Source organism: Rhyacophila brunnea, unplaced genomic scaffold, assembly GCF_057557595.1.
Source record: "Rhyacophila brunnea isolate RB1 unplaced genomic scaffold, BYU_Rbru_1.0 scaffold_88, whole genome shotgun sequence".
Lineage (NCBI taxonomy): Eukaryota > Metazoa > Arthropoda > Insecta > Trichoptera > Rhyacophilidae > Rhyacophila > Rhyacophila brunnea.
The window spans coordinates 998,572-1,009,192 of NW_028233359.1; the positions used below are offsets into that span (position 1 = coordinate 998,572).

Genomic DNA, 10,621 nt, shown 5'->3' on the forward strand with positions numbered 1-10,621 from the left:
TGCCACCCATGGACATATTGTGGTGTGCTTTACAATGGCCGGCTGAGTGAAATTGATCTTCCTCTTTACTTCCTTCGACCATCACAATATGCAGGTACCAACAGGAGTACTGCCGACCTCGGTGGAAAGTAATAACACGGATTTATTATCTTCCCACTTGACTACACAGACTTTGTCTTCCTGCTAAAACTTCTCATCCCAATCTCCCCTCTCCATTGCCTTATCGTTTTTTAATTTCTTTATGACATCGCCGATTCTATTACCTACTTTTGACAGTTCCAGTTAAGGATAGTTTGTCTTGAAGTAACGAATCGGCGAGCTATAAACTGGTGAAAAAACTATCAGTACCTATAGACAATGCAGGAAGAGTCATTGGCGAGAGTCCGGCAGAGTAACTTGACCACACGTGCGCCCAGGCCGAACTGCTTTATATCTCCATCCGATACCTTTCCCTTCTCTACATTATATGTGAAAATCTAACACTAATGCATCTCTGGCCGCGAGAACAAAATTTTTAAGACCAACATGATTTGGCTTATTAGGCACAAATTGTCTGTGTTCACAGCGGCCAGTGAACGGCATCATTTGCCCGTCGATGGAGCTATGAGCAGGTCTGGGCAAAGTATGGCATTTTTTTAGTAGCTCACTCAAAAAGGGACTAATCTTCCAAAGTTTATTTGTGCAGCCCGTGCGGTCAGCAGTATTATCTGCAAAATGCAAGTGATTCCGCAGTTCGAAGTACCGGTCTCTGGGCATTGCTTAATATTAAGTAAATCAGGTTTATAATGTCTAATTTTATTTACAGTGTTTGACGCATACCAATAAAGGCGCAGTACCTATTGTTTGAAACTCAACGAGTGGAATCATTCGGTCATAATATCATATTAAATGAAATGTGGTCAATTCACGTCGTAGGTTATTTGCGCGTTTTAACACATGCCACGCATTGTTTCTTCTTAAAAAAGAGGAAACATAGCCACAGCGCTACTGTCAGTGTATTTGAATACCTATGTTTACTGTTCGCAGTAAAATACAATATATTATACTTATGATTATGATGATCTGAACATAGCAATGTTGGCATTTAAAAAAAGTACTGTGTGATTAGGTAAAACCCTTTTTCTATAAAAACTTCAGCAATTTCATATCACAAACCTTACCTCAATGACAAACATACCCCTGATAAAAGTTTGCAATCCCTGATAAATATTAGAAAATAAATAACATTTCTTAAACGATTTCTGCGAGAGGCGACCTTCGAGTACCTGCCTGCGCCCAATGCTATTGTCTATCCCTAAACCTCGGCCGAGCCAAGCTCGCTTCGATCCAAAGCAACGGTGAATTTTCCAAACCCAAAAAGACCTGAGAATATTCGGGAATTTAGCTATACTATTCAGACTTTCTACGCATCTCCCTTCCTTCCGTCACATGATAATAATTAGAGACATTTTCCAATCAGTATGAAAAAAAAAACTGCGAAGCGGTGATACCATCCAAGGGTCCGCTACCCACGCGGCGGATATACCATGCCAACAGAAAACCACACTTGTTTCAACATAATAAATCAGTGTATCTCTTGTGTGTTATAATAATTCATATAACCACCTTTCAAGCAGCCCGTGAACCTAATAAGGTGGGTCAGTGTTACTCCAGATAATGTACCTAAAAATTAATTATATAATATTCATATATATATATATATATTATTGGTTAATTTAATAAAACGCAAAACTTCTAGTGCTTCATCAACTTCCGACTCAGAGAGACATATCTAAAGTTGATAATGTCCCTCTGAAGCGGACGAAACCGGTCCAGATTTATTAAAAATAAAAGTAAAATATGTACTTATAATCTTGCGATTTATTAAATTAATAATACAATGCAGTTCCACAATTTATTAATACTAAACACATTAAAAGAAATTCCAAAATGTAATTGACATAATTCATTATTAAAAAAAACATTTATTGTTTTTCCTTGTTAGCTAGACACCACACTGCACCTTCAGGAATACACGTCCCTCTGAAGTTCTCTTCCAGGTCAAACCAACATTTCGTAGGTGCACTCTATAGATAGATGTTATGGATCTACTTTCCAGGAAACCAGAATCTATTAGGCTGGAAGCAGGATGAAGTTTTTTCTCAAAACCCAGTAAAGCTACCTCCAGCCTTCTTGGTACCTAGTTTTTTTTGCTGTCACGTGCATCCTCCAAACATTATGAATCCAACGGGCTTAAGTGTGTACCTGTGGGCATTTAGTGCTCCGCTCTTTGGGTACCATTGTAGGACGGCATTTGTCCAGCGGTTATCCACTCACTGAGAGACATCTCTAGTCTATTAAAATTTTATCAGCTTAGCGAGCTCGATCACATCGCGTATTTTTGTCTGTTTCCTTATCAATTAGCTTTTCTTGCAATCTTTAACCATTGTGCCCAAGAAGCACTTTTTCATGTCTAGTTGCGCAAGCTATCCATATTAAAAATTTTATCTTACATTAAGAGTTCATGTTTCAGATACTTACGTGAGCGTTGGTAGCACAAACGGGTTGAACACTTTACGCAAACACAATGCGAGGTAGGTCACTTGAAGATACTATTCAGGAATGTGAAAAGGATCACCTGCATAATATGAATAATATTGTTTTAAAAAGGTTTTTCACCAACATGTCTCATTTCATGATTTATAAGATAACTAATTTGCGAGTATCTATGTGAACATACATTGCAATTTAAAGGTTTTTCAGCAGTATGTGTCATTTTATGTGTTTTAAGATTACCAGATGTCGAGGATCTATATGAACATACATTGCATTTATAAGGTTTTTCACCGGAATGTGTCATTTTATATTTTTTAAAAAGTCTTGAGGACCTATATGAACATATATTTCATTTGTAAGGTTTTTCACCAATATGTCTCGTTTTATGTTTTTTAAGATTACTAATTTGCGAGCATCTATACGAACATACATTACATTTATAAGGTTTTTCACCAGTATGTGTCATTTTATGTTCTTTGAGATGACTAATTCGCGAGAATCTATATGAACATATATTGCATTTATAAGGTTTTTCACCAGTATGTGTCATTTCATGATTTTTGAGACAACTAATTTGCGAGCATCTATATGAACATACATTACATTTATAAGGTTTTTCACCAGTATGTGTCATTTTATGTGTTTTAAGATTACCAGATGTCGAGGATCTATATGAACATACATTGCATTTATAAGGTTTTTCACCAGTATGTGTCATTTTATGTGTTTTGAGATGACTAATTCGCGAGAATCTATATGAACATATATTACATTTATAAGGTTTTTCACCAGTATGTGTCATTTCATGTTCTTTGAGAATACTAATTTGCGAGCATCTATATGAACATACATAACATTTATAAGGTTTTTCACCAGTATGTGTCATTTTATGTGTTTTAAGATTACCAGATGTCGAGGATCTATATGAACATACATTGCATTTATAAGGTTTTTCACCGGTATGTGTCATTTTATGTTGTTTAAGATAACTAATTTGCGAGCATCTATATGAACACACATTACATTTATAAGGTTTTTCACCAGTATGTGTCATTTTATGATTTTTAAGTTGACCAGATGTCGAGGATCTATACGAACATACATTGCATTTATAAGGTTTTTCACCGGTATGTGTCATTTCATGCGTTTTAAGATCACTAGATCTCAAGGATCTATATGAACATTCATTGCATTTATAAGGTTTTTCACCAGTATGTGTCATTTTATGTGTTTTAAGATGATTAGATGTCGAGGTACTATGTAAACACACACTGCATTTATAAGGTGTTTCACCAGTAATTGTCTTTGAATGTACATTGACATTACTATGTTGCGAGACTACTATACTTTGATTTTGATCAGGAATCACGTCCATGTGCACCATTTTGTGATTTTTTAAAGCATTTTCGGATCCGAAAACTGCGTTACAATTGCAGCAAATAAAATTACGTGAGAAATGGATTACTCTTCTAAGAATAAGTCGAATTTCCTTCGGAGCACCTCGTTCTAAGATTTCTTGTTTAATGTGATTCTCATCTATCGTCACTTCTGAATAGTGTATCGTTTTATCCTGGATGCCATCGCCTGAGGATTGTTGACTCTCATCTGAATCGTGATGCCTCGTGAAAAATCCCTTGGTAGAAACCTAGAAAAAGCGTAAAAATCGATTTCAATATTATCAGTTATGAGTTATAATATTCAATTTATTTTTCAGCACCTTCAGACATTATTATATAGCGAAGTGAGAGTGATTATATTGTTACAGAATGATCCATAAATGGGTCAAAGCAATGCTCTTTTATATATGTATACATTATATTCGAGAACAATAATTATATCGTGTTCTGTTTTAGTGTATCGTTGGAGAGTGTGCACAGTGCCTGCCATGCAGAAAGGCAAAGCTAGAAAATTATATTTAAATTTCATCAAGCAACCTCGATCATTGACAGTATTTTAATATTTCATACACCAGAATTCCACATGATTTCATAGATTATTAACGACAGGTACTATTTCGTATTGGAGAAAATGTGGCCAATAATTCCCAGTAGAAACCTTTACCGTTGGTTTCAATATATCGTGAATTTGGAACATGATTATTTAAAATATAATCACAATTATTAATGTGCTAATAGATAAATAACGTTTGGCTTGCCCACTTTAGCGGAACACTTCGCTTTTGTCTATGAATTATTGGTCGTTTAACGATAAAAAGTTATTTGAACACAAATTTTCATTGACTTTTATTTGTCTAGTCTACAACACATTAGGGTAAGTGGTCCAATCGCTTATCCACACTTAAAATATACGCTGCATGCAAAGAGAAGTGAACCAAGAAAATCTTACTTTAAAGATGAATCTTTAACCACAGCACATGACTACACTCATTAAAGATGGTATTTGTTTTTATATTATTAATAATTTATAACAAAGCACATGGAAGTCTTCAAATTTTATGTCAGGAGTAATATCGCTAGTTTTAAGACTATGCGGTTCAATTTGAATTAAATGTCATTTACCTTTCAGTTTGTTGTGAATCCACAACAACTTTTTTTTGCTTACATACAGCTTACGAAAGGGTTAACTGTCAAACAGAGCTGTGATACTGCGCATACTTTTGGACATTTATGAACAATATTTAGACAGGCAACCAAGAATAGAGTAACGATCGAGCACTGATTCCAAATTGTCAAAATAATCTTTGACTAAACGGATTGGTTAAAAGACAAAATTGACGTATATGGAGTCCAATCTAGGTGAGACCGTACAGAATCAATTACATCAAATAAATGCACTACTTTTTGCGGTTCACATAATGGTGAAATCATCGAACTTTATTAATTAAAAAACGAAGCCGGCACTCGCGTTACGGTCAATGGATATCATTAGGCGCTGGACATTGATCAATGATATTTGTTGCTGTTGCATATATGCATGACATTGATGCAGATAAGATGTAGTACTTACAGGATGAAAATATAACAGCAATCACGTCCGTGTGAATCAGTTTGTTTCTTTAGAGCCTTTCCACATCCAAAACTGCATTCCAAATGCTGCAAACCACATCACAACATCACAACATCACAGAAGTTTCGTTGGACGGGAGTAGAAGAGTGCGGAAACCCTTACAACTAGCCCGCCCCGACTTAAGCCGACGAATCTCCCTACAGAATGACGCCACCGGACACGGAATGGGGGCCGTCCTCTTCCAAGATAGGGACGACGGCGATCGACACATTATTTTATACGCCAGCGGTTGCATATATGCAGTGGAACGCAAGTACAGCAGTAATGAACAGGAGGCCCTCGAGATCATCTGGGTTATTAAACGTTACAGGGTCTGCCTAGAAGAACGAGAGTTCACCCTGGTAACCGACAATATGGGGCTCGCCTGGCTCTAACAAGCGAAAGACCAAAGAGCGAAACTAACCCGATGGGCGATCCAATTGTCAGAGTTTTATTTCACCATTACCCACTGTCAAGGGAAAAATAACTAACTACCGGACGCTTTATCTAGGAACTGGAACCCCCATGGCTTTAGTGCTGGAGTTACCAGACCTGGCGACCGGCATAGTACAAAATCAACGAGACTATCCGTGGTCGGCCGAGATGATCACCGAAATACCCACTCCAAGAGACGACACCGAGAGTGACGATCGAACTACAATGCACGACTACGCCCTATGTCGAATAGTAAAAGGCAGACGCCTGATAATAGTACCACGATCGCAGCAGCGGGCAGTCATTAGGGCGTACCATAACGACCATAAAGCATGTCACCCCGGAGCGAAAATGACCAACAGGGCAATCGCACGACTATATTTCTGGAAGAAGCAACGAAAAAAAGTCGACGACTACCTCCGCAGGTGACGGACCCGCGCCACCAGGAAAAGGGGGGCCATACAGACGGCAGCTACACAAAGGTCGCATACAGAAGCGCGCCGCCCATGGGATATAGCAACCAATACCACTAAGAATGGCAGTTTTAATTTACACTGCGTATAAGACAGAAAAAATATGTTGCAAATTAAGATCCTTCTAAACTTTAAGCTACAGTATGTGACTGCATACATAATGATCAGTATAGCTCGCCCGGAAAATCTTTATGAATAGAACCACGCTGGAACAATGCTTATAAAGTATCCGTATTTACTTAGCAAATCCGTTGTTCATTTATGCAAATTATAACTTTTTTTTCTAGATGCCTTTATGCCTCGCATTTACTAGAGAGTTTCATTCACGAATTTGGCACTCAAACTAATCTACTTGATGCTAACCCAACTTATTACTGCATTTTATCGCAAAATTGCGTTTAGCGATGACGCTCATATTTGCTTAACAGATTTGTTAATAAGGAAAATTTCCTACACGGAAAAATACCAATCCAGAAGACTTCCTATAATTTATTACATTCACAAAAATGCATCATTTGGTGCGCTTTACACGCTGGTGACATCGCCGTACACTTCTTAAAAATGAGGCCAAAGCTCACGTTAAGGTCAATGGATATTCTTGTCGAACCATGATTAATACTATGTTTTAAATATGGAATCATTCAAAAGAACAGTGATTTCAACAGGAAGGGCTATACAGCTACCGCAACTATCGCTTTATTTGAATCAATTGGAGATAAATTGATTTTGGAAATCGACATGCATACAGGATTGTGCGATTTGACATCTCTGGATTATTTCCTGTGAGGCTTCGTGAAGTTACTGTTATATGCTGATAAACCAGCAGTATTTAACGCATTATAAGCCAAAATCTTCCGTACTATACGACCAGCAGTGCTTTAATAAAAATAGTCCGAATTGCGCGCCTTGAATTAGACTTCGGCCTATCGGACATTAAAAAAACCTCATTTGTTTTTAAACATACCTGGTCTAATGGCTTGTATTGTAGATAAGAGCAGCCAGGTTTAGCGAATTTATCATTAATTTGGTGAATTGCATTCTCAACTAATTCTTCTTTGATGATGGCTGCCTCATCATTATTCTCAACTTTAATATTCATCAGAGAGTTTTCACGTTTCTGAAAATAACAACATTATTAATATTATGTAACTGTATCGTCATTACGATTAGCCAGAAAGGGTCTCCTAGAGCTCTTTCTTCAATAATTGGTCGCCTATGTATGACTTAATTTGGCAGGTGAATGTTTTATCAACGAACGACATTCCAAAGTTATGGGCAATCCGATAAAATAGTGCACTCTTGCGGTCATACTTGTTTGTTTAGTTCAATTAAGAGTACATATTACAGATGGCCGGGTTAGTTTTTTTTAAATGCATTAAGCCTTGCCTATATATACCAAACCAAAATAAATAAAAAATATTCTTCCATCTATAAAATGTCCAAAATTCTGTATGATTTAATAACATATTATCGCTTGGTTTTTGTTAAATTTTAAAAACTAACATCATCAGTAAATTATTTTTGGCTTAGTTCAATGAAAACAAATACGCAGATACGAACGAAGAAGTTTTGTGTGACCTATATTAGTTATTAGTTGCGTTTTGCTTCTTGTTTGCGTACTGCTTCGTTCAAAAATTGCCCTCGATTGAATAGGCACGTCAATGAGGTTTGACCGATTCACTGTTGACCAACTGTTTACTAATTAATTACCACATTTAAATATCATGATAATTATATCATATGACCAACTAATGTAAACGTGCCGTCGCGTTCTTAGGACTAAATGAGAACACAATCAGTGCTCACCTTGAACTTTTAATTACCACACTTAAATAACACGTTAATTATATCGAATGGCCAAGTACTCCAACCGCGCCAGTCGGGGTGTTAGCACTAAATGAGTTAAGGCCGGTTCGGATCAGGCGAGAAATTTAGTAAATAAAAGTGTACGAACAGACAAATTGAGTAGCGACCCCCACCACCTCTCACTAAATACCAAAGTGATGATATTGAATCGAACTCTATGCATAGATAATTTGGGTGGAATCATGGGACAATACGACCAAAAACGGTTTATTGTTCGCATATGGTTACTAATTAATAATAGGTATCGGTTACTATGCTATAATATACCTACCTAATTCTACTGAACACCTACTGTGTACATGTCTAAAGATTTATATGAACATCTCACGATATATAAGTGCAGAAGAATCTAAATTTTTCTTAATCCTAAAAATATTATATTGTTCATAGGTAACGCAAAATTATGTAGAGAATATGACATAGGTACGGAATATAATAAATGACTATCATTTTTAGGTTAGGTCCTGTCTGGACAGTTATTACTTTGACAGATCGTGAGAAGTGGTTTGACGTTTCAGACCAAACCACTTCTGACGGTCAGAAAATGGTTTGAAGTTTACTGGTAAAGTGAACTAAACGTTAAAACTAAAACTATTCCGGTTTGCTTATGTGCAGTGCGCCAGTTTTGACATGTCAAACTGTTTAGCTGGAACGCCTAAATTTATGTTGTCATGCAGCATGGTAGTGATTTAAAAAAATTTGAGGCTTACACCATTAAATGTTTACAAAAAGTTTTGAAAATAGAATTATTGGTCTATTCTCACCCCATTTCCCGTAGATATTGCTTCTGTTAATGGTATTTTATGGCTGTAAGTAGTTTTTTTATAGACAATAGGCTTAGATTGTATTACCTACCTACCTAAAAAGGACTAACGGGCGATTAATTTTATTCAACATACAAATGATCACAATTTTAGATAATCGCATTCACTATTGCTTTATATTCGAATTTATTGTGATATATATATATCACCATATTTAAATATACCTTTTCAAAAGATTTATATGCCTAGGTACTCAATACTGTCTCAGAATATCTGTTTTAGCAATCGCCAATAGTTCGAATCTGCTTCGCAATTAATAAACGAAACAAGTTTGGCCGAATTATAATATAATAGTTCCTTATGAAGTTTCAAAGATGCCTTAAAAAATCAAACCTTCAATGTAAGACGGCATCAAGGGAAGAAAACGGCACATATACCTACGTACAATTGAACGTACCTGATGTATTGGGCTGTAATCTGAATACGAATAACCCGGTTGACGGCATTCATCATCATATAATGGGTGTGGTATATCTTCAATAACCTCGCGCTTGACGACAGATGGTTGATCATCAGATGTTTTATCAGAGAGTTCCGCTATAAGGTACTGAAAGAAGCATTATTACATTTTGTAAACACAGTAAAACCAGTTTCAGTTCACGAAACGTCCATACAACGATGTATAATAATTATATTTAACATGAACTAGTAGATAACCTAACTTATATCACACGTATGTACCAATCATAGCTGTCAAATTGTATAAACATGTAAGTAATTTTTTGAAACAAAGTTTAATATCAGCTTATGTTCCTACATTGTATGTAAAAAAGCCACAGTTTACAATATTAAACTAGCCATTGTTATTCTCAATCTAAAGTGATTGTAAAGGAATTTAGTTTTCAAAAACTAACCTCGAAATTGCAACTTAAAACGTCCGCATTCACTTGCGTTACATGAAAGCGAGGATCCGGGTTTTTTGGATGGCTAGTCAGCGTGTCAGACAAAGACTTGCCTTCTATATCGGAGTGTTCTCCAGCACATTCTTGCTTTACATCCATGTTAAGGGTTTATATTCCAGAAGCCACGTGTTACGTGACAGACAGGATCCATTCGTTAATGTTAGAAAAGTGTTGCCACAATACTGAAAACTTTTTTCCGTCAAAACTAATATTTATAATAGGTCATTACCGACTCAAGTAGAAAGCCGTTAATTCACAACGACTGGACCTACTTTTTCCGCACCCCCCCACCCGTTTTTTGTCTATGGATAACCTCTCATTGTTCTATAGAGTGCCTATACTGATGCGTCTGTCGTGCTCACGCCACAGGGAAAAGTTTGATTTGAATAGTTACGTGACAAATAATACACTAGCATTAAATACACTTACAAAATGTAATGCATAGTCGATGCTACATTTTTTTTGGAAATCGATATTACCACCGGTTTTTTTGTGAAGGACTAGTCTGATTTTGACTTCTAATGAATAATGTGAATGTATATTATTTATACCTAATTTATTTGAGATTTTTAAAGTTAAT

General features: G+C 36.2%; 1 long non-coding RNA gene across 1 annotated transcript; it reads right to left on the minus strand.

Moving 5' to 3' along the window:
• Positions 1-1,841: 1,841 nt before the first annotated feature.
• Positions 1,842-10,225, minus strand: LOC147063755 (uncharacterized). The gene is made up of 4 exons (XR_015072044.1): positions 9,994-10,225; positions 9,537-9,686; positions 7,414-7,566; positions 1,842-4,180 (listed from the first exon to the last, which is right to left on the minus strand). It is a non-coding gene; the product is annotated as an uncharacterized LOC147063755 (long non-coding RNA).
• Between the last annotated feature and the right edge of the window lie 396 nt (positions 10,226-10,621).